We start from the raw sequence: 25,262 nt of genomic DNA, 5'->3' as shown, positions 1-25,262 counted from the left end.
GTAAGGGCACACTTTTATATGTACGTACTGACAGCTGTTTATTTACTTTCCATACATTTTTACGTGAGGCTGTTTGTATCCAGAAGTGTGGTTGCTGTGTGTTTTTTAATTCAACATTCAGTATTTAGCATCCTTGTCAACATGGAGGGCTCTGGCATAGCCAGCTCTACCTGTGTGTGTGTGTGTGTGTGTGTGTGTGTGTGTGTGTGTGTTTCCAAATGAGGTTGTATGGGTGTAAATTAAGGGAGAGGGACCGTGATCTGTAACTAAATGATTACTAGCTTCTATTTAGCGCACTCTCTATTACCACAGAGCAGTCATCTGTAAGTCTTTTGCAAGGCGCGGATTCTGGGCAGAGTTAAATATCAATCTAAGTATAACATCAGTATGTAAACAGACTGACGAATTGCTAGATGGCGGGGATAGGAACCATATGGAAGCGTACATAACACTCGGCAGAGCTGAGGCTAATTTTAGCATTCCGTGGAAACCACGGGCGAGAGGCAGCTACCGGCTGATTCAACGCCCTGGCCCCGTTTTCTCTCTCTCTCTCTCAAGGCCACCTGGGGCCACGAGCGTTTTGAACATTAAACATGTCACTTGCCAGGGTGTTTCCCTCCTAAGGCACAGTGAATGGACGCTGTGGGTGTTCGTGCCAGAAAAGGTGGCGGAGAAAGACTGGGAGGGATCGTTGCTCCGAGGGCCAACTCTGTTGTCTGTCCCTTCACATGATGAAGGTTCTGAAGAGTTCAGGTCTTCAAAGGGGCCTATGATGCAAAAAAAAAAAATAATGGTTCATCTCTCAACCCTGAGCTCTTTTTATGAAATTCCACTAGTGTCACATACTAACTCCAGTGACAGCATAATCTACTTTCTACCTCTTTCTACACTTCCACCATCGGGAGAGATTCTCTCTTTCCCAGGTCGAATAATCAGATCCTCCTCCCTGTCTAGTTGCACAAGTGACACTGCTACAAATGTGGGGGCGGGGGGAATGTTGCAATTGACTTGAGGCATCCTGGGGATTCTTTTTTAATGTAAGGGAGTTTAGGCTAACTCTACGCAGCACAGAGCAGGGGATCAAACCATTTTCAGCTGAATTTAAGCACCAAAGGCAGCCAGCATGGACAAGGGCTTAAGCCTTCCCTGATCCGGGCTCTACAAATCTGAGGAGCGTTACCGAGGAAGAGGAGGTGTTCTGCGGAGTGCTCCGACATGCACCCCGGCCAGGGTCAGGGAAGGAGGCGCCCGGGAAGGGCTCCGAGGACTGCCGTCAGCCAGGAAGGCCGAGGGTGAATTCGGTCGCCCTGCCAAGCTGACACAGCCCTGACCTCACTCGGCCTCTGGTCTCTGAGTGCAGAGGGCGCAGGGCTGTGCCCGCACTCCGGGCCTCCCCCTTAGTGTCTGCAGATCCGCAGCCAGAACCGCAGTGCAGCCAGCATTGGATCAAGCAGGGGCTTCCACTCAGACACTCGGGAGAGCGAGGGCGGGACGGCACTGGGGAAAGGCGGGAGCTGCCACGTCCTGAGGGCAGGAGAAGTGGTCGTGGGGCCTGGCCGGGCTCGGGAGCCGCTGGGCTGGGGGCAGCCTCTGCACACCTGGCCCCACGCCGGCCTCCTTGGTCTCAGAGAGGCCCTGGGAGGGACACAGGCAAGGGACTGGAGCGAGAACCATCATTTTGCTGCCTTTCCTACTCCATTCTGCTGGAAGATGGACCCCCTTCATGCTGTTTTAAAGAAATAAATGGCAGGGCCCTAGTTTCAAGTGCTGTTCCCTTCCTGGGCTATAATAACGGGCTCTCGCCATTGGCTGTGGTCATTTTTCTAGCTCCATCAGGTATTTATCCCAAGTACATCCCTTGAAACTTCTTTGGCTGCCTTTCCACGTCTCTCAACTCCCTGGTTGGGAGGTGGGACCCCTCATCAGCGTCGTTCCGGGACGGGTGCAAAGAACAGGACCTGCAGGAGCGAGCATTCCCAGGGGTGAGTGCGTCCCACAGCGGGAGAGAGCTGTCCGCACGTCACCTGGAGTGGTACCTAGTAGGGCTCGGTGTGAGGCACGTCTTAGGAGGTTTCAGTAGCATGAAAGAATTATAAACACGGGGGACAGAGTGGGCTCTGAGTTCAATGGGTTGAGCAAAGCAGACTGATTGCTGTTGCGTGAACGGGGGAGCAACGGACACAGAGGAACAGGGGCAGGAGGAGGAGCAGGAAGGGGAGGGGAAGGGGGAGCAGGAGTTTACGAGTGTCCTGAGTGTAGGGCACTAAGCCCCACCCCCCTCCCTGAAGGCAGTTTCTCAGTTTCAGACCCCACCTGCACTCGGGCATTGCCTCGTCCCTGCACGCTCCCGCCACGGGCTGAAGCAACCCCAGTGATGTCAGCGGTTTCCCGAAGGGTACAGCCTTTGGCAGAAAGAGCCTGTGTTTGCTCATGCCTGATTCCCTGGGGTCAGTCCACTCAGATAAAGCCCGCCTCTCAAGGCCAGCTCCCTACGGATGACCTCTGGGGCACTCACTGGCGCTCAACTCTCCTGCTTTGAGGACTTCCTGGTTCAGGCCCCCTTATCACCGGGGGAACTTGACCTCTAGCATGCAAAGCGTGTCACGGAGCAGAGGGAACGGAGGTTTCCGACTTTAACGTCAGTCTGGCCCGGCTTGCCTTTGAAACGGAGTGCGCGTGTGTTTTGAAACTGTTTATGAGAAGTCCTCTGAGCGCTGACCTGCAAACACAGATACCAAGAAATCCCGGGGCCAGAGTGTCCACATAACTAGGATAAGAACAATCGAGTTGACAACAATACAACCTGGCGCCAACGGCTTGGGCTTTTGGATTCTCTGACGGCAATCTCGCCTAGTCTCAGCACAGGGCTCAGGGAAGGAGCACAAGCTTTGGAAATAAAGAGCCGTTTACCAGCCGTGAGCACTGAGGTCGGGAAGCTAAGCTTCGGCGTCATCAGACGTAATGGGGACAACATGCATTTCGCAGTGCTTCCGAGAGGAGTAAACGAAGTAATCAACACTTAGAGAGTGCTCCACAAGTTATTTTAGGTGCCATTTTCCAAACAGAGAAACCGAGGTCCAAAAAAGTTAAGTAATGCGTTCAACATAACACGGTTTGTACTATATTCTGGAATTTAGGTCAGAGCAGGCCATCAAGGAATGCCCTTTAAAATCACACTAATGTCACGTTACAGTGCCCCCTCAGCGACTCGCCTGCTGGGTGAAAAGAACCACGGTGTTCTTTCACATTCCCACAAGTCATATGGGGCTCGGCTTTCCTCCGTAAGACATCCTTGGAGACGAAAGGCAGAAGGAGCCCCATTGGGTTTATTCCGTGACCTTGTAATATAAAAATTATAACAGGACTGACCCCACATAGCAGACATCAACTAAGGAAAGCACGAAGGAACAGAGCCCTGAGCGCAGTGTTTTGCAAACACGTTGATAGCGCGTTTAGAAAGGTCAGCTCCCTGCTGGTGGAGGGCCAGCGAGTCCTGGAAAACAAAACCGGCGTTTATATCACTTTAAGTGTCCTCCTCTGGGGGAAAACAAACAGCCCAGAGTTATGACAACAGCGCTGGAGTCGGCGTGACACTCGAGGAACCGCAGAGCCCGATCAGCTGTTCTGGCACACGGAGTTGTAGGCACTCCCCACAGCCCCGGGCGCTGTTCGGTCCAGCAAGGAGGGTGTGAGGATGCGTCTCTCGGATTAAGTCTTTCCCCTCACGAGGACATCATGTCGGGGGTCACCGACGTAGACTGACCCCAACCCCACCTTCCAAACGCGGTTGCTTGTCCCTTTTGGAAGCACACCTGAGTCCGGGCGCCTTGCCTTTGGGACTCGATCCCCAGCACAGCCCTGGGACAACCAGGGCGGCTGTCATTGTCTCTGATGCATGTGGGGTGGGGCTTGTGCATCCAGCCAAGTGGCTGGGTCTTGCATACACGGCAGCTACTCGCTGTCGCTGAGTACTTACCGAGCGGCAGACGCCACTCGAAGCACATCAGCTGTGCAGACGCCTTTCTTTCCGGGGAGTTTCTTTCCGAGTATGTGAGGCTGCCACTCACTCGCCGAGGGCCCTGGAGCACGTTACGGAAGCGCTTTGGCCTCGGTTTCATCAGCTGGCGCATGGGTGTCAGAGCGGGGCTCACCTCATGGGGTGATTGTGAAGGTCACCTGAGCTGATACACACATAGCATTTGGAACATCGCTGGCCTCCCTCAACACTCAATACAAACCCGATGGCCAAGGTTTGTATTTACCCCCAAGGAACCTCTTGAATCACAGGTGGAACCAGGATTCGAACCCAGGCTGCCTCATGTAAACGCCCATGTTTCTAATCACTATTCATTCTGAATGAGTAACCAAATAAGTAAAGAAATGACTTAGATAGAGCCTGGTGGCAAGATAGTGGCCCGAATCCGGACCTCCTGTCACTCACCCACCGTTTCAGCGCTAGGTCGAGGTTGGGCCGTGGAAAATGCACACACTCCCCTCCCCCAAAGGGACCAGGAAGTGGCTGGGTGTGTGTGGGCCCCGCGTCCCCCCTTTGGGCTCAGATCACGCCTCCTTCCAGGCCGCCCAGCGCCGTGGCGCGTGCACACTGCCGCACTGTGGGACTGGGTCCTCTGCCACAGCCACAGGAAATAGCACAGGACTGACTCTCTCCCATGTACAAAGCACCTTCATACCCTCCGTGTCCCTGCCCGTTGGAGAAAGCCTGTGACTCAGTGATGGGTTGCGATGTTCGGATTTGAGTGTGCCGACGTCACGTGACTTGTGCAAGTCGCAGGGCTGGCAGACCCCAGCGCCCAGATTTCCACGGGGTCACCCAACTCTGGATCCCCTGTGCCGTCCTTGGTAAAGATATCTGACCCTGCCCCCTTAGGGATCTAAGAAAGGTGCTGGGTCTCGGAAAGAATGTCTTATGGTATTTTCAGTGTAGACTGTTATCTTCTTGGGAAAGTTTCCTTTCGAACCTTCCTGAAGACGGAAGAATGGGACAAGGTGGGACTTTCAGATCTCTCTACAGCCATGCGGCCTGTGGGGTTTTTCCCCAGGTTTTATGAAAGAAATGAAAGTGTTCACTGGGAATGTTTGGTGCAGAAAATGAAAGCGCTGTGAAGAGCTCTTTATTTGGGACCGTCTAACCATGCACCATGCTAGAAAAACGCTGGAGAAGCAAAGAGGACACCAGGAAAATTATTTCACTCACTTCATGCGTTCTCGTCTGACTCTTTGTGACATCGTATTTCAAAACTCCGGTTCGCAGCGCTCCTCCTCACCAAACGGTGCTCTCTGGACCGCCCCTCCCCCACCTCGCCGTGCTTCCTACCCTCACACACATGGTAGCGACTCTGGTTCGCTCCGACCCCGACCGCTGCTTTGATTCCATCGCAAATCGCTCCTCTGAGCCTGTGGCGTAATTACGGCCACGGCCACGGCCGACGCTAAAACAGGCCATTAGCGGGGAGAGACTGCGGGCTAAGTGGCGAGGCCGGAGCCGAGGTCCTTTTAACCTGCTACGCTTCCCGATGGCGGCACGGAGGTAGAGAATTACTGGCATCGCAAATTGCCTTTTCGATAGAGGCTCTGTCCCCGTCTTCTCAATAGCTGTGCCACGCTGGGGAAAATGTCTCTACGTGTCTAATTGCAGATAATGTTGTGTAAGGAAAACCTCCCAGGGAAAATGGCCTAATCACGCGTGTTCCGTTTTGCTGCGGCAGAGCCTCCGTGCCACCCTGAACGAGGGCGCAGAAACACGCGCACCAACAGCACTTTCTCTTGCCTAGAAGTGCGAGTGGTGACGGGCACCCAGGTCCGTGCAGGAAGGGGCTGGAAGAGCAGGGAGCTGCCCGTGGGTGGACCGCCTCCTTTCCTCCCGCTTAGCTTACGTAAGAGCGGGGACCAAGGAAGTGTGCGGTGCTGCCACCCAGTGGCGAGGCACGGCACCGGTGGCTGCCAGGATCCCTCGCTGGTCCCGAACCCAACCTTGTCGGTGAGACAGGCGAGAAAGAGGAAGAAAGCCAAGATCGCGGTGCTGCCCAAGGGACCACCGGGAGAAGACACGCCCTAAAGCTTTGGGGAAGGCTGCGTCAGAAGCTAATTCGACGCGAGTGTTAGGTGCACGTCTAACAGCCTTGGGTTTCAAACCCTACAGCCCGTTAGAATCCAGCCATTAGCACGGAAGGAAGAACGGAAAGCGAAGCTAGGTATTTCATCTGCATGTGATTTATTCTAACAGCAACCCGTGTCAACCGATGTCACACTGGTGTTATGGACTCACTTTAAAGGTCAGTGAGCCAGTAGACAGCCCTACATCGGGGACCCCGGAGGCTCCAAAACTCACGTCCCCTCCACTTCTCTCCCCGGCCTTTCTGAAGACTGGTACACTGAGAAGCAAGCCTTGAAGGTCAGGGCAAAGGCGGGGACAGAATGGAAGTGGAACTTAACATTCCCACACCCCTGGGCGCTCAAGCACGGGGGAAAGTGGCCTCACCAGCGCCCACTTGCACCTGGTTCGAGGACCGTCATCCCGACGTTGTGCCTTCAAGGCATTCGATTGCACATGGCCTTCTCTGTGTCAGCAGTCGGGGCACCCTGAGGAGGGGACACAGCACCACAGGTGGCTTCCCTCTCACTCCGGCTGTCAGAGTGAGGCCATGTTACATCGCCTCCTTGTGCCTCGGTTTCCTCGTCTGAAAAATCCATCCTAAGGATTATAACGCTCACCTCATGACGCTGGTTTGCGGGATCAAATGAGGCAATTCATACGGACAGTGGAAGCCATATCTGGCGCTCAGTAGGCATTATAGACCAAGTATGGACATTTTAGAAATTTAAAAACTCGAGTTTTTTTGAGGGCTAAATCTAGGTTCTTATCTACATTGCTTATCTGTTCATTCAACACAAGTTTATTCAGTATATATGATGAGCCAGGAGTGGGCTAGCCACTAAGTAAATAACTATAAATTAACTATAAACAAGCGACCGCTCTTCCCAATGAGGAACTCGGACAAGTAAACAAACAAGCAAAAGAAAAACACTGCAGTGACGACAGAGGGGCTGGGGGGGGCCCGTCTGCAGGAATACAGATGCAAGGACATGCAGCTGAACGTGGTCCGAGAATCCAGGATGGCTTCCCAGAGGTGACGTTTAGGGAAAGGGGAGGCGCATGTCACCAAGGACACAGCGTGTATGGGGGACGATTCTGACGGAGGAGGAGCAGGTGACTGTGCATGTTGGGGTGCAGGGCCTGTATGAGGGTCGTAGAGGATGTCAAGCGGGGGGTGCAGGCAGGGCCTGCCTAGGAGGGGCTCGTGTCGGAGCTGAATCCTTAGGTTTGTCCTGTGGTTTCCCAGCTTCAAGGCACCAGGTTTTTGTGTGTTTTCTTATCAAAATCTCACAGAGAACCTTAGCATACAAAATGGGCAAAAGCATCATTTTTTTTGCCCTGGCTGGCGTAGCTCAGTGGATTGAGCACGGGCTGCAAACCAAAGTGTCGCAGGTTTGATTCCCAGTCAGGGTACATGCCTGGGTTGCAGGCCACAGCCCCCAGCAACCACACATTGATGTTTCTCTCTCTCTATCTATCTCCCTCCCTTCCCTCTCTAAAAATAAATAAACAAATAAATCTTTTTAAAAAAGAAAAGAAATAAATACATTAAAAAAATAAAAGCATCATTTTAAGCAAACATTTAGTTTATAAGTTCAAATTTATAATAGCTACAAATTTAATCAGCGAGAATAATAAAGAAGTATGAATTAATTAATACTAATATTTTTGGTTATTGTGGAAAGCTCAATGTCCATTTTATACAATTTGTTCTAATTATATAATATTGGGAAAAATGATTTGCTCAGAGAACTAGTGGCAAAAGGTAGCTTTTTTCAAAAGATCTCAACTTGCCATCCTGGGATGCTCAGCTGCTCAGGAAGTTCAAAAGCAGTCAGACACGTTCACTTCAGATTGAAATCATTACCTACGAACATCTTACACTTCTCATCCAAAATGTGAAAGTCAGGTGAGAACCACCAGGAGCTCAGGATCGAGGCTAAAATGACCTATCGCACGTCATCCCGATGGGACCCGGCCCACACCCAGCTACCGTGGCCTGGCTGCTGGGCTGGGACGAGAGTGGGTGCCGGGGTGAGGCGCTGAGCCCCACCCAGCCTGGGAGGGGGCGAGCCGCGCCTGGGGACTCTGCTGGGCCTGAGAACACAGCGCGCTGAGCCGCTGACACGCAGTCGGTTGGTAAATTCACAACAAACGGTAGCAGAGTTTTAAAGACACCATTATCGCTGCAGTCATTATAGTACGTTTGAGTGAAAACTGCAGTAAGGAGCTGGATATGGAATTATACGTGAGCCCTGACAGCTGACAGCGAGTTGCACTCATGTCCGCGGGTCCAGCGCTCCTCCGCCCAGGGCCTGCCACACCGTGGTTCTCTGCTGACGTTTACAGGGTGAGCTGAAGTTCCGGGGAGAGTGTTGACCGAACACCCGAATCTGGACATCACCAGAGTGTGCACGGGGCAACCACAGCCCTCCCCAGCTCTCATTGAACCCTGGTGGGGAGCCTGTACAAGTGAGGAACGAAAACGGTGAGGAACAGCCACCTGCAGAACCTCGTCATGGGCAGGGAACGTGCCGGGAGGGGAGCGGGTGGAGGGGAGCGGGTGGAGGGCAGCGGGTAAGCCCTGGGTGGTGCTGGGTTCCGCGGCCGGCTCAGGAGAGCGGGGCGTGCTTTGTATTGAGAGAATCCCTCAGCACTATGGTCAGCCTGCATCTCATTTACTTGAACAGCCCGTCAGTCGGAACACGTTAGCAATGCTCACAGGATTAGGGACCAGCCTTAAGGGTTTGAGGGTTCAAGTGTATCGTCTGTGCTGGTGATTCATGCTCTGTCTTGGGAGGCTCTGTTACTGGGAAGCAGCTGGCTGGGCTCTAGGGGATCCGTGGGCTGGGGCGCAAGCTGGCGCATATGGACGGCACTGATTCTCTCACTGGGCTGAATCATACGGCCCCATGGAGACTCTCCCCATACTGGGCTCATTAATGTGTCATAACCCATCATTTAAAAATTATTGGGTGTTTGGCACTTTCTGTCTTACTCAGCCCACAGATCCTTATCCTCACACTCAAAGTGAACCTTCCGACTGCCCGTGCAGGGAGGGGGGCGTCTTCCCACCACCTCTTCCTGGGGTGACAGTAGGGGAGCAGACACGGCAAAGCACCATCTACTCTGGGCTTCGTGGGAGCACAGCACTCGCCCTCCGTGTCCTTGGGTCTGACTCTCAGAATCCCAGGACTTGGTTTCCCCCCCGGCGGCAGGCCCTGGGTGACTGGTCAAGAGGAAGTGCTCCTCCCAGCCTGGCAACTCAACGACCGGGTTCACCGAGGGCCAGTGGCCGAGGGAGGCCTCCCCAGTGGGGCAACAGAGGTCATGCCTCTGAGGGTGGGGTCAATCTGGCCGGGGTTCACACGTAGAGCTGAATTTCCATGCGCCCTCAGCGTGTGAGCATCTTTGCGTTTGCATGGTTGCCTCCAGGGAGGGTGGCGAGCAGGTTCAGAGACGCGGGTGAAATGCCTGCAAAGGTCGCTCAGCTGGGGTCTGCAAGGCGAGCCGAGCTGCCGGGACCAAGCAGACAGCAAAGACACAGGCCGGCGCAGCAGGGAAAGAGGTGTCTTCAAGGCCTACCGCCTGGAGACTTCTCCCTCCCTGCCCCTCCCCGTGTTCCTGCGCGCACCCTGCTGATAAATTCAGGCGTGGACGTCTGTATTTAATTTCACTGGCAGAAAGAAGGGGAAACAGAGCTAGTTAGACCTTCAAAGGCTGTTATCTGTGCTTCTTATTTACTTTTAGATAAGAAAAATACCCACATAATGTATTCTTGATGAAGACTGCTGGGACTGTGTGTTTGCCACAGACAAGTGACTCCCCAGCCATGGCCGTTGGAGATATTACCAGAGTGAGACTCAGTTCCTACTGGCCAAGCCTCCTCCCACAAGTGTGCGCACACGGGCGTGTGTGTGTGTGCACAGGTGTGCATGGGCATACTCACACACACACAGAGTATGTCTTCAGCCCGTCTTTGCAGATGTCGCTGGGGGCCGGTGCCTCCATCTATTCCCGTGTAAACACCTGCACGTCCATATGTCGTGACATCAGTCGACACTCATTCTCCCGTGTTCCCCACAGGCCCACGGACCGGCCTCGTTCACGCCCTAGCCCGCTAAGCCCTCCCGCCCTTCAGCGGGTGGACGGGGTGGCGCTCCACGTGGACGGAGAAGGCGGGGCTCCGGTGTGCAGGGGCGCAGGAGCCTGACAGCCAGGCCTGTGACATGAGAACATCTGTCTGGCCGCTGCACTCCTCCCTGCCCGTGACCCCTCCGAGGCCTGAGCGGGATCAGGCATTTAGCGCGGGCAGGATCCGATGCTGCCTCATTTAATTCAATTACACTTTCCCGCAAGAGAAAATACGGTTATTAGAGTGACGGGACCTGCGTGAGCAGCGCAGGCTGCCCGCCAGCAACCTGCCAACAACACGCCGCTGCCGAGCTGCTGCGAGCGGCGGGAAAGGCGCAAGTGGAGATGATTCGTGGGGGCGGGGCGGGGCGGAGCCACACCCTCTCCGGGACCCTCGGGTGCGCAGCTGACTGTCCAGCCGCAATGCCCAGAGGGGGTGGTCTGCTGCCCTAACTAGACTCGGTGTCTTGCAGCTCAGACACCGGGAGGGAGTGTGGACAGACGAGGAGGGACCTGCTTCCTCTCCCTTGCTTTATACTTTCAAGCAAGTGCCTCTGCCTCCCAAGCATCAGTTCCCCCATTGCTATGGGAATTAAAGTTTAATTCCTGCAGCCCACCCCGTCTCCTGCAAATGAGCTGGATTCACCTTCAGCGTCCTGAGCCCTCCCAAACCAGCCCTGTAAACCGAAGTTGTAATTGCCGGTGTTACTCAGGCAAGGAAGAGCAACATCTGCCGTCCCGGGAAGAGTGGGGCTCCCAGCTGGAGCTGGGCATGAGGGGGGGCAAGGCCGCCCAGCTGCAGCCGTGCCCAGCCCTTGGGTCCTCCAGAGGGGAGGGGACGGCTGCCCTGAGTCTGGTGACTGTCTCAGTGGAACATGAAGGGGTGTCACCTTGATTTCCACACCAGCTGAGCCCCTGAAGAGTTATATTTTAAGCAAAAGAGAGCATAGAACAAACCGATTCACTTCGCATCCGGGGAGCCAACGGCACCCAGGCGTGCCCTGACGGCCCTTTCTCCCCGCAGGGTGTGGGAGAGCACAGCGCCCCGTGGGTCCCTGGGGGCCTGCCGTGCCTGGAGCTGTGGCCTGGCGGTGGGGGGCCCGCCAGCTCCCGGGTCTACTAATGAGTGGTGTGCTGTGTGCTGTGTGGCCGGGACCTGGCCTGCCAGTGCGTGTGACTAACCAGGGATCCTTTCAATCATGCTGACAATTCATTCCCTCTCCTCTCCTCCGCCTGCTCTCCAGACTGGAGCCAGCTGCAACAGGACCAAATGAGCTTAATTCCGGGAAAGGCAGGGCATGGCGGAGGACCCCCTAAAGGGTTGCCAGTGCTTCGTGCCTGGTGCTCTGCGGCTGGAATAAGTGTCTGACTTGGGTGGGTAGACAGGGTTTTTTGCTGTTGTCCCTGCTGCTCGGTAGCAGGCTGCATCTGAGGACTGTGGTGCCCCGTCACCGTCCCACAGGCCGGTGAGTGAATGTAGGCTAGGCGCCAGCAAAGGAGTGACATGATTATCTTCCATGAGCTCCGGCCCCAACCCACGACCCTCCCATTTCCTGCTCCAAGGCTATGTTTTATCTAATGAGGCTTCCATCCTCACCTGGAGGTGTGGTGGGCAAATGCCCTGGGCTTCTCCATGGAGGTGGGGGTGGGGGCAAAGAGGGGGGAACCTTTCCCCAGGTTCATGTCTCTCTCCCTGCCACACAATTTGCTGCTTGCTGAGTTCACTCGCTGTGCTTCTAACACCGGAGCTGAACTGTGTGTTTTCTCACAGAAAAGGCTTGTGCGTGTGTGTGTGTGTGTGTGTGTGTGTATGCCTGTGTGAATATCTCGGGAAAGTTGGTAATGCCATCTGTTGGTTAGTGGGTTGGAAGAATTTCGGGCTGCGAGGCAGGTTTTGCTGATGTTGGACAAAAAAATTCTAGAAAGGAGTAGTTAGCATCTAACAGATGCCGTCTCCTCATCGTGGATCAGACCCCCGAGGGTGACGTAGATTCAATTTCTGAGCAGAGCCAGAGCCCCGAGATGGGGCGAGAGGTGAGCGAGGGGACAGGGGGCATTTGAGAGAAGAGCTGAAAACCACTGAGATGGTTTCTAACGCTCCTTCTTCCCTAAAACACTGTCCAGCTCAACCTTTTTCCCACCCGTCCATATGCAAGCCTGTCTCATGTCTCTTTCCCAGCCTCGTGGGACCACGACTAACTTCGAAGGAGACACCAAAGGCGACCTAGTGGTTGGGAAGCTCTCTTTTCCCCATGGAAAACTGAAAGCGTTCAAACGTGTGTCAGAGTATTTACGGACAGGGCGAGTGGCGGTATTTAGGATCAGAGTGTTCTCTGGGCATTCGAGCACACAGCTCCCCCCAGTTTCCAGCCCCCTGTCTCTAGAAAGTGTCAGGGACCCCGGCTCTCTGTGGAGATGCGACTGGTGACCTACTGGAGGTCACATTCAGCATGCAGCCATGTTTCGAAGGACACGTGCAGCATTTCCAAACCCAGAAAACGTCTCGCAAACATCCGAGCTTCTCTTTGGAAGTCCTAGCATCTGGCCACATGGGCGTCCAGGCCAGCGGGGCACACGCCCCTGGGGCTGAGCGGCTGCCCCGTTCCCACAGAGCACTTCGCTGAGACCGCTCCCGACGGTTTCCCATTCAGCCTCGCGTTCCCGTTCCCGTGGTCGCCCTGTTCTCCGGGGGTTCTTCACCTTCGGAGCCCATTTGCTAACCACAGGAGTGATTTTTAGAAGAGTCAACGGCGGCTGGGTCAGGAAGTGGGGCTGGGAAATAAAATAATTATTTCGCTTCCAGATAATATAGTGATCAATTATGATGTCTTGAGTCAATCAGAACTTCTTGCAGTATTTCAAACTGTTCACTGAGGAGAAACAGTGATGAGGGTGCACAGGTTGAGGATTTAGAAGGGAGTGAGTGTGTATGTGAGCACACGTGTGAACGTGTGTGGGTGTGATGGTCTTAGACAACTCAGATCTTCTGTGTTCCCGGGCATGGTATTGTGAATACTGCCCTGATCATTCTACTGTAAAAACATAAATCACAGACGTAACTCAGATGTTTGATAATCAAGGGCAACGATGGGTTCTGCATGCAGTGCCAGGCACGTGTAGGGAGACTGGTGAGGACCTGGTGAAGCAGGAGATGCCCTCCGCCGACAGAACCGGGAGAACTGGTCTACCCGGCATCTGCTGGTGTGTGATCGGTGAGCAGCCCTCAGTAAGAAGGAAGTGTGGGCACAGCATGGCCTTTCCCAGGTGCCCCTAAGCCCCACACAGGCAGCTACCGACTGCAGACCACTTCACAGCTCCTACTGGCTGGCCCTGGCCTGCTCCTAAAACCCCTCCCACGAGGCCCCAGAACTAACACATCTGATGGCCGACTGCTGACCACGCAAGAGCACCACACTTGGCTCCACAAACAACACACCCAAAGGGTGGACTCAGCACACACCAGCATTCAGGCTCCCAAGTCCCCCTGGACAAGTTAGTGCTTGGAAGGGCATTGGGGTGGGGGGGAACAGACACACAAGGCTCAGAAACCACTGACTTGAGGTGGTTGGAAACGCATTCTTCTTGACCCGACTCCCCCAGGAAAGGTGGCCCTGCGTGGCTGGGGACGAATTGAGTGGGATGAAGTTAAATTCAGCCACGGGGCAGACTGGAGGGAGGAAACTCTTCAAACAATCCCTGGGACGTTATCAAAGCTCCTAAATGTATTTATTAGGCTCGTGTCGTGACGCCTGCAGCTCAGGAAAGACCTGGCGTCTCTCCTCTCTCCTCCCATCTTTCTCCATCCTTCTAACTCCTTTTGACCGGCCCCGTGCAGTCGGGTCATTGCCTGGGGAGATTTAGGTCAGACTCAAGCTGAATATCAAGCTGACAGAGGGGAATTTGGTGCCAATGCTGATTAAATAAGAAGTGAAGAGAAAGACTTCCTCTGAATCCTAATATGGGAATTTAGAAGGGAAAAGACTAATATTAGGCTGCTTAAGATTTAGTACACAAAGATTCATTTACTTATCAGAGAATCAGGGAGTTTCTATGTCAATACTTTATTGCATTGATATAGCATACATATTTATATATAGTATATATTTACCTATATTGTATATATTTATTGCATATATTGATCAATATTTAAAATACTTAAGCTTTAACTGTTAGGATAAGAATCATTCATTTGTTATATGGAAAGTCTCAAAAAGTTGTACGTACTCCTGCTCTTCAAATACATATCATTGCATGTATTGTTGTTGCAGAACTTTTTTTTAAAGAGTTTTCTAACTGCCGCCATTCTGCCCCAGGACTGCAAGAGCAGGGAGGGGCAGCCTCTGACAGAAGAAAATGTGCGGCATTCCCAGCACACCAGGGCATTATGCTTTATTATTTCACGAACGGTACAAACACAACTGAAACACCACGAGACGGTTGTGCGGTGTACGGAGAAGGCGCCGTGACTGATCAAACAGGTCTGCGAAGCTTCTTGGCGCTATGGACATTTTGGCCAAATAATCCTTTGCTGTGGGGCTGTCAGATGCATCGGAAGATGTTTGGCAGCACCCTGGGGCCCCTACCCACTAGAAGCCAGTAGCAGGAGAACAGCCGACAGACTCCAACTATCCAGATCAATAAAGTTATTGGTGAAAATAAAAAAAACATGTATCCTGAATTTTACAGAAAAAACTAATGGGACGTTTTGGGCAACCCAGTACTGCACGGACTTGCGAAGCCGAGTCCCCGAGCAAAGGCCAGAGTGAGAGAGGGTCCTGGGGCGGGGCCTCAGCTCTGACTCCGCCCCCTGTCCGCTGTGCCTTTCAGGCAAGTTTCTTCACTCTCTGACGTCTCTTTTTTTTTTTTTTTACCTATAAAACAGGTACCGAGAAGGGAAGGATCAAAAGTATAATTTTAAATTCAATTAATAAACTTCTTTTATTTATTTATTCATTTATTTATTTATCTATTTATTTTTGTTGACGCTACTGCACACGTCCCTTACTTTTTCCCCTTTGTCCCTCTCTCCACCCAGCCCCCACCCCCGCTGACCTTCACCACCTTGCTGTCCGTGTCCGTGGGCTGTGCATACATGCACACATGTTCTCGGGCTAACCTCATCCAGCCCCCCCCCCCCGCGGTCTGGCGGTCTGTCCGCGGATCCCTGCCTCGGGTTCGGTTTCATCTGTCGGTTTAGTGCGTCCATCAGATCCCACGCCAGCAGCCAGGCGCAGGTTAGATCCCCGGTCAGGGTGCACAAGGCAGGCAACCGGTCCATGTTTCTCTCTCTTTCTCCGCACCCTCCCTTTCTCTCTGTACAGCCAATACAAACATACCTTCAATTGAGGATTGAAAAATAAGTAAGTAAGGCCCTGGCTGGCGTAGCTCAGTGGATTGAGCCCGGGCTGCAAACCAAAGCATGGCAGGTTCAATTCCCAGTCAGGGTACATGCCTGGGTTGCAGGCCACGGCCCGCAGCAACCGCACATTGATGATTCTCTCTCTCTCTTTCTCCCTCCCTTCCCTCTCTAAAAATAAATAAATAAAATCTTTTAAAAAATAAGTAAGTAAATGAACTTCTTTTAACTGGAGTAGTCTACTTTCTAAATACTAAATTTAACCACTTATGTACTGTTTAAAATTTCCATCTAACTTTTTTATTTGCTCCACCTGTTCTAGGTTTTGTTTTGTTTTTTACTCCGTTCTTGCTTTCTTTTGGATCAATCAAGTATATTTTATTATTACATTTTTCCTCTCATCATGATTACCATACTTTGCCTTGTATAATGTGCACTTTTTTCGCTCAGATTTTTTGAGGAAAAATAAGGATCTGCATTATACATCTGTAGGAGTAATTCTGTGTCTATATAAATGTTTTTCATGGGTTGATCTGCATTCATATTGTTAAACAATTAATCTTAACTAAAGTACAGACTCTGTGTCAAATGATTAACCAATGATATTAAACACTCATTATGAAAACAATAAGTAAAGGGTTTATTTTTAAGATTTTATTTATTTATTTATTTTTAGAGAGGGAAGGGAGGGAGATAGAGAGAGAGAGAGAAACATCAATGTGCGGTTGCTGGGGGCCATGGCCTGCAACCCAGGCATGTGCCCTGGCTGGGAATCGAACCTGCGACGCTTTTGTTTGCAGCCCGCGCTCAATCCACTGAGCTACACCAGCCAGGGCTAAATGTTTTAAATTATTTTATTTCTTGTTATGCATTAAAAGTGTAACTCCAGAAAGTAATAGTGATATCTGGCTGCAAAATAATACCCTGGAAAAATGACCATTGCTTTCATTTCTAAATATAAATAAATAAAAATTGAATTAAAAACTTAAAATGAACGACTTTTTTACTGAAAGTCTGGGCCAAAAATGTGGGGGCACAGCACCCACAGCAAATACGGCACTATTGCTTTGATTTGGACGAGGGTGCTGTCACACTGCAGGGTCACGAATTTCCTCGAGGGAAGTTGAGCCAGACCAGACCGACTTCTCGGTCTGGGCAGCCTGCGGCTGTCTGTCACTCCCTGAACATCCACCCTCTGCACCACATCTGGCTCAAGGCTCTGGGGGTTGAGCAGGGGTAAAAAGAGGCACATGTAGCTTATCTTACAGTCTAAAGGAAAGAGGGAATGGACTCTGGGGTCACACGGCCCCGGGTTCAGAAGCCTGTGTTGCACTGCCTCCGTGTGTGTTTCTCCAACCGGAAGGGTTGGAACGGTACCCCTTTGGAGGGTTATTGTGAGGCGCAGAATCGTGTGGAGACAGCTCTGGCAGAGCTGGGCACAGAGGAGGTACTCCATGATGCTATCGTTAATTATCGTGATCACATTCACGAAACACTAACCACCTGAACGTTTTGCTAGAAATTAAGTAAATGCCCATTGGAGACCACATCAGGACTACTCGAACTGTTTTCCTGCTTACGCAATGAAACGGTTGCACATGTGTTCAATGTCTATACTTTCCCGTACTCTGGTTTTCAGCCTGGTACCCGAGTTCGGGGTAATAACAACCACGGGCCACGCATGCTGTCTTTTCCAATCACTGTCTGACCGCTGGACCCCCACATCCCCTTCTCTTCGTCGTGGTGTCCTACCTCCTTCTGCAGAGATGCTGAAGGAACCCTGGCCCCTGGCGTTCCTATGCAGGTCGCTTAGACCAGTCTTAGAGGTGGTTCCAAAGTCACTTCACCTGTTCTCTCTCCCCTGGCCCGGGCCGACTCATAAGTGTCTTCTTCCTTTTCAGCATGAACAGCCTTGCTCCCACACGAGCTTTTCCTTGTCATTACCGAAAAGAAGAAGAAAGACCTTTTTGGAGAGAATGCATGATATCCAAAACAGGTCTTGGACCAGGGTTTGGTGAAGAAAACATGATTTTTTAGACAAAAAAAACACACGGGCCCCTTAAGCAGATGTGGGTCCTGCTGATATTCGTGTGGGCGTGTTTGGAAAATCTTCACAACCTGAGTCCAGGCTGGAAATCAGAGGGAAGGATTTGTCTCTTATGCCTGAATGAGAGAGAATAGATGATGAACAATTTTTTAAGACTACACTCTTTTCTGGAGCCCAAATTGTACAATACTAAGAAGAGGCTGAAGCATCGCCTTTCAAAGCGCTGCTCAAACACAGCCACGTTGACCAGCTATCTGGAGTTCATGCATTAACCAATATTTAGAACACAGGAACAAAACCGGAAACTCTTCCCAGCTTTTGACACGCATTACTTTTGTGTGAAGTCTTGTTTTCTTGTGACTGACTCACTGTGTCTTCGGGCAAGGACAGACCTGTCTTCAGGGACCTCCGTTTTTCCATCTGTGATGGGAACTCGATAACAAAGCGCACTGGCATGAAAAGAGGATGCTCAGATGAGGCCTGTTTTCACTTTGACTTTCATGGATATGGCAGCAGTAAAACCACAAATATCTGAGTGAGATTTTCCTTCGGTCTGTGGGAGCTGTCCCCACAGGTGTAAGTAAAACACTTTTCCAGAAGCACCATTATCTCTGCTGAATTGCTATTTCCTTGTACGACAGGGCATCGAGGCATCTGTCCAGTGCCACCACGGCTTCCTCGGCACAACCCCCTGCGTGCCAAGGGTTCACAAAGGCACTTGAGAAGCAAGACCTGTTCAGTACTTTGGACATTTTCTGTATTTCCTTTATTGGTCCTATTTATTAGGCCACCCCATCATTTCCATTGAGTAAAAATGTCCCTTCCCAACAAGAAAGAACATTTACAAAGCTTGTTCTAACATCTCCAAAGTTAAAGTAATTTAAGAAATGTTTAAATTGCCAATCCGAGTCACGGCCAGGTGGCTCGGTTGGTCGGAACATCGCCTCGCACACCAGAAGTTTTTGGGTTTGACCCCAGCTCGGGGTGTGCATGGGGAGGCAACTGGTCCATGTTTGTTTCTCACACCGGTGGCTCTCTCTCTTCCTCTCTCTCTCTCCCCCCTTCCTCTCTCTCTCTCAAATCCGTAACTATCTATCCTCCAGTGAGGGTTTAAAAAATATGCCAATCTAAAATTACTGTTCCCTTTTCAATAAAAAATATTTGCATGAGGCTTGTTCTGACACTTCTAACATTAAAAACACCTTTAAGCCTGTTTTCTTCTGAAATTAAGGGAACATTGTTAACGGGCTCTGTGGGTGCCCGTGTGTGGCACCTCCATGTGCGGCACCTCCGTGTGGCCTCAGAGGGGCTCACACCCTCCTGGCCCTTCAGCTGGCTTTGCTGCTTCTTTCCCTTGTTTTCTCTCTTACCGAGAAATGTTACCCACAGTGGAGGGCTTGCGCCCTTGTCCTCCTTCTCCCAAGTTCTCTTGGCCTCATACATTCATAGAGAGACTTTCCTTGAGCAAGAGCCCATGAAATCACAGGAAGCCGTGGTCCTGAATTACCCCCAAGGCCGGGCAGAAACCGTGCATCTCACCGGAAAACACTGCAGGCCCAGGGGAGGGGGAGATGAGGAGCTAGGTGGGAGGGTTGGAAGCAGAAGGTGCAGAAAAGGGGGTGAGTGAAAAGGCGGATGAAAGCAAGAGAGGGATGTTGCCGTGTTTCCAGAGAAGCCACTCCGTCACCTAGAACACACGTGCCCACGTGGCAATCCTACATCAGAGAAGGCTCTTGATCAAAAACCACAGGAGACACAGTCATTGCAATACCGAGAAAACCATGACTTCTGCCAAAGCTCATAAGAGCAAATAGCTACAAATTCTATAAAGGCCCTTTCCAACTACATTTATGTTAAATATACTCCCTGTTGTTGGTTGACACAACTTTTCAATTGGATTTATTTTCGGAATGGTAACTTGAAAAAAAACTGTTAAACGTGTGTGTATATGGGTGAGTTGATGGGGCCGGTGGCCATAAATGATAAGCAGTGAGTAATAATTGTGTGGCAGGTAAAAACGCCTACCCTTTTATACCCTTGTATTGGTAACCATGAAATCCCGGACTTAAGAAAACAATTTGTGAAATCACAGGTTCAGTGACCAAACTTCGCATAAATAAAATCAGTGGGCATCAAGAATTTTTGATGGATGATGCAACACCTTAAATTTTACCCTTGAGGCTGTACCACGTCTCCAGGATCACAGTCGAAATTATAGTTTTGAAATGTTCAGAAACCTATACTTGATTCCCTAGGTAAATTACACATGAAGGTATGGTTTAAGCACTTCTTAAATTTACGGTGGCTTTAAATGGCATTAAATCCCAGTGTGCCCAAGCCTCAAAACAGGGAAGAAAATGCCACTGACTTTTAGAGTAACATTCCCTTTTGATTGAAATATGAACATGTAGTGAAGAAAATTTAGGAGATGCATACCAGGAAAAAGAAGGAAAAAACCATGTGCAATCCCAGCATGCAGAAATCAAGACCACCGTGTACCATCTCATTCTGTATTCTTTCCTCCATCAGTGATGGTGCCCACATGGGATAACAGTGTGTGGATAGACCGTGATTTGTTTAACCAGTTCCTGTTTGTTAGAAATTTAGGGTTGTTTTCCTTTTTTTTTTGGCCGAAACACATAAAATGGCATTGCATACTGCTGATAGGTAAGTCTTTGTAGAGACCCCTTTGGTTTTCTGAAGTTAACTTTGGGGAGAAACAGAACTTACAGGAAAAGAAAAGGTTGAAGATGGGGCGGGAAAGCCCCACTTTCTAAGCGGTCTGCTCTGCCCCACAAGCCCCATGGGCTGGAGTCGGACTCCGGCGGCCTGCAGGGGCTGGGAGGGCAGCGCCCTCCTTCCGAGACTGCACACAGCTTCAGGGTCAGAGACTGAGAAAACTCCTGGGGAGGTCCTGGAGTACTGTTTTCCAGTTCTAGGGAGAGGGACAGCCCTCCTGGGGGTGACAGCTGTGGCGAAGCGGGGCAAGGGGAAAGGCTGCAGCTGGGAGCCGTGGGGGTGAGGGGCGAAGGGTGGGTGGGGATGGGTGGAGAGTGCCCTCGGTATACATCCTATCAGCGCATCCTATGGCTTGGAGAAACCCGTCCCCAAGAGTGCCGCGTGCCCTCAGGTGGGTGCAGAGCATAAAAGCCGGCTGCTTCCTTGGTGTTCGCCTGGACAGGGACAAGGCCCGCTATGCACTCTTCTTCCGAAAAATCTCCAGTGTGTCCGTGGAGCTCATGCACCGTTGTCATCCGTTAACCGGGCATGGGATCAGCGAGCTCCCGCTCTCCACTCCGGCCTCGCCCGGCCACTCCTTACCAGAGGGAGTGAGGCCTTTGTCCCCTTGGCTTGAGTGTCCTCCTTTTCCGCAGAGAAGGTCCTCTCTGGAGCTTCTCCACGATCCCAGGGGGAGCTCATTTGTCCTCACTCCTGTTCCAACAGCAGCCACAGCACCGGGCAGGGAACCTCCCATAACAAACATAGTCCGCCTTCTCTGCAGTGCCGAGAACGAAGTCTGACACACAGAAAACACAGCTTTTCAGTTTTTATTTGTTTCTGAAAGAACGAGGTGAAATGTTTGAAGCCACTGAATTCAGGAATTTGCACATGAATATTTTTAAATTGTATTTTTTAGCCAAAATCCACCCTTACAATGAAATCATTCATAGAGTTCATCTGAGCTCCTTGTTAAAATGGGGAAACAATTATAAAACAGTTGTTTAAAGATTTTATCCATTTACTTTTAGAGAGGGAAGGGAGGGAGAAAGAGAGAGAGAGAGAGAGAACCATCAATGTGCGGTTCCTGGGGGTCATGGCCTGCAACCCAGCCATGTGTCCTGATTGGGAATCGAACCTGCGACACTTTGGTTCGCAGCCCGAGCTCAATCCACTGAGCTACGCCAGCCAGGGCTTAAAACAATTTTTTGAAATCCTCACTTAAGTATGTTTTTATTGACTTTAGAACGAGAAGGGAAAGAGAGGCAGAGAAAGAATGAGAGAGAAAGAGAGAAACATCAATTGGCTGCCTCCCATACACACCCCAACTAGGGACGGAACCAGCAATCTAGGTACGTGCCCTGACCCAGAACTGACCCACGACCTTTTGGTGTTTGGGATGACGCTCCAGTCAACTAAGCCAGCTGGTCAGGGCTGTCACAAAACAATTTTTGAAGAACCTGTTGTTTTTCATCATATTTTATTTTTAAGAGGAACATGAAAAAAAACACAAAATAACAGAAGCGTTGTAGCATTATGCTTTATTGTTTCAAAAGATGGCTCTTGCATTCGCCTTGGTCCGTTTAAGGATTCACAGGGACAACACAGAATCTCAGAGTTTCTGAGAACCAGGGACTGGGTCCCCCATCGGAAGGGCTAGTGTAGTAGGCCCCTGTGCCTTCCAGACAGCCAGGGGAGCAACGTGAGGATGGAATTCTTACCAGTTATATATCAACAATCCACACACGTACAAATGTTCCAAAAGTAAATATAAACTCAGATAGGGCTCTAAACGGTCTCCAGTTCTTTCTTCCTTACTTCCGAGGAAGAGCCACCAAAACTCGTGGCGTGTGACTGGCAGTCATTTTAAAAAATAAATGATGAGCCCTGGCTGGCGTAGCTCAGTGGATTGAGCGCGGGCTGGGAACCAAAGTGTCCCAGGTTCGATTCCCAGCCAGGGTACATTCCTGGGTTGCAGGCCATAACCCCCAGCAACCGCACATTGATGTTTCTCTCTCTCTATCTCCCTCCCTCCCCTCTCTAAAAATAAATAAATAAAATCTTAAAAAAAAAAAAAAGAACCTTAACCGAGTTTTAAAAAAAAAATTTTTTTTAAATAAATAAATAAATGATGTAACAGTTTTGAAAGCACCCTCCAAACACCTGAACTTGATTGTCAGGGTCAGGATGTTCTACAAGGAGCTTTTCTATTGGACGGCGCTCTAGGCAGTGTGTTTCATTGGTCGCTGCAAGACCTGGGGAGCGGGCGGGGCGAGTCAGCCTGCAAAGGCACGCAATCGGAGAACAGAGCCACGGGGAGCCCCCACATCAAAGCAAGATTTTTTGGTCTATTTTGGGGGGTAGCCCTTTCTCCGTGTAAGTGTAAATAATCTGGGGGTGCAGGCTGCGTGTTCTGTGCCTGAAGAGCAGCAAGGCCCCTGGACAGATGACGGGAATGACACCCTTTCTGAAGGGCTTTCCTAGCACATGTCATCCTTGAGGGTGACGCGGGAGGAGAGCCCCAAAAGGCGAAGAAGCCCGCACTTCGCCTCCGACGCTTGCACCCCGACCGGTCACAGTTTATTTGGGTGCCGGGATGGCTCGGGTGTGGGAGTTTTCTTCTGCTCCACGCTGACGTAAATACTAGCCCAGATCACACTCCAGCATCGGGCGCATTCGATGGGAAGCACCCAAGGTGTGTTGCCTGGGAGGATGTTCGGAAACCGGAGGTTAACATAACAGAGGGGCGTGCGCTACAAAAAGAGAAAAAGATCACAGTTCTTGGGAAACACGGTGGCATCTCACAGGAACAAGAAGACGGGCCCTAGAGCAAATAAACTCCAAGAGGTTTGCCCAGCTGTGCCTGCTGGGCAAGGGCACCTGCACTTTGTATTTGGGGTTCTGCTGTCTGGATCTTTTAAATATTACTATGATGTACATGCTTTGCCTTTAATAAAGGAAAAACATTAAAATAACTATAAGAAGACATATCCTTGAAAACTAAAGAACTCAGATTTTGGGTCCTCAGGCTATGACTCAATATGTTGAGACTTTTGAAGAAGCTGCCTCAGCCCTGGCTGGCGTAGCTCAGTGGATTGAGCTCGGGCTGGGAACCAAAGTGTCCCAGGTTCAATTCCCAGCCAGGGTACATTCCTGGGTTGCAGGCCACGGCCCCCAGCAACCACACATTGATGTTTCTCTCTCTCTCTCTCTCTCTCTCTCTCTCTCTCTCTCTCTCTCTCTCTCCCCCCCCCTCCCTCCCCTCTCTAAAAATAAATAAATAAAATCTTAAAAAAAAAAGACACAACATTAAAAAAAACCTTTAAAAAAAAAGAAGCTGCCTCATGGACTGTTGTTTTAATGTAACATCTATGAACTATAACAAAATGGCCTATAAAATAAAAAGTTAGATATCATCCCTAGCAAATTCTTTAACATCGTAACATCAGTGAGAGAGTTTGAAAACCGTATGGGCCCAAAACAGAGACTTCCATTTTTTTGTCACAAATTTCCTTGTTTTCATTTATTCCCGAATTCACCTGATGCGATGAGCTAAATATTTCCCTATTAAATGTAATGATAATCATACAGAATAATAATAGCAAACAAGAATACTACTGAAGAAATACCCCATAAAAATTCCTGGTGTTTCAAGTCTATTTCATCAAAATGTCATTTTCTCCTTTATTCTCCACCCCAGGTGAAATGAGATTAAGTCTTAACAAAGCATTGTGGGTATTGTTCCTTGTTTACTAATAGGGGACCAATAAGGCTTTTTCAGTGGTGTGTCATTCAATAGAATTAGTTTGAAAATAGAGAGCATGTGGTTAATTTTGCTTTTGAAATTAACCTATCAGATGCAGATCTCTGTAATTAGAGAATCCTAATTCACAGTCTCTGAATCACTGCACTTGGCAGGCGATTGCCAGTAATTCTTATTTCACAACCCAGTGTCTCAGACAGTAATAAGCCAGAACACAACCCATGCAGGTTTCGTCAGGTAACAAAGCCCGTCGAATCCTTCTCCTGAAACCAGCCAGTCTGGCACAGGAAGTGTGACCCTCAGAGAAGTCCCCGAGGGGATATTGCGTCCTCTGATCCAAGCCTTTTCACAGCCTGCTGACACCTTTAAGAGAAAACAATGTCTCGCCCAGAGCAGGCGTCAGTGTTCAAAGCAAGTCATTTTCGTTGGGACTTCTGGGAGCCAAAGATCCAAACACGGGCACGTGCATCCACACGCACAGACACATGAATGCACGTGTGCACACACACAGACGCGCTCACACACAAGTGAACATCATTGCAAATACAGAAGCAGCTGTATCAAATAAAGAGCACTTAGAAAGTGGTCTTTGTTTATTGTCGAGTTACTTTTGGTCCACATGTCATAAGAAGCAAAATTGCTATATTTCATCCTTAGGAAAGCGTGTAAAAGTTTGACTTTGGTCTCCGGGATCCCCAACCAGCTGTCGCAGAGCCCAGAAGTAAGCCATCATGTTGCCACTCTTAGATGGAGAGTCAAGAGGCAGGAAGACTTTCCACAGCTGTGCAGGCAGCTCCAGGGCTCCTGAGTGAGAACCTGACACCTGAAATCCAGAATCAACAAAATATGCTTAAAAAATAGAGTAAAATATTAATATGTCTAATAAATAAACACAGTAAAGATTTTCTTTTCTTGGCCATTGTGTATATAAGCAAGCCAGTCAAAAGCTGAAATTTTACAGCGCGAGAAAGTACACAAGTAATGGATTAAAACTTTTTAATTAACATTGTTTTGAAAAAGGGGGAAACATATCTGCATATTTATCGAAATAATGAGCAATACAGTTTAGCTTAATAACAAGTAAGTCATAATTATATGAGTAAAATTTTATTAAAATGTATGATAAAAG

At 50.2% G+C, this 25,262-nt stretch overlaps 1 long non-coding RNA gene across 1 annotated transcript; it reads right to left on the bottom strand.

The window, feature by feature from the left end:
* LOC118497300 lies at window positions 1-21,823 on the bottom strand. Its single transcript, XR_004899823.1, has 3 exons — window positions 21,812-21,823; window positions 18,143-18,147; window positions 1-94 (listed from the first exon to the last, which is right to left on the bottom strand). It is a non-coding gene; the product is annotated as an uncharacterized LOC118497300 (long non-coding RNA).
* Window positions 21,824-25,262: the final 3,439 nt, after the last annotated feature.

Source organism: Phyllostomus discolor, chromosome 11 (genome assembly GCF_004126475.2).
Source record: "Phyllostomus discolor isolate MPI-MPIP mPhyDis1 chromosome 11, mPhyDis1.pri.v3, whole genome shotgun sequence".
Lineage (NCBI taxonomy): Eukaryota > Metazoa > Chordata > Mammalia > Chiroptera > Phyllostomidae > Phyllostomus > Phyllostomus discolor.
The sequence above is the reverse complement of the archived record's forward strand: the minus strand, read 5'-3'. Positions and strand labels throughout refer to the sequence as shown.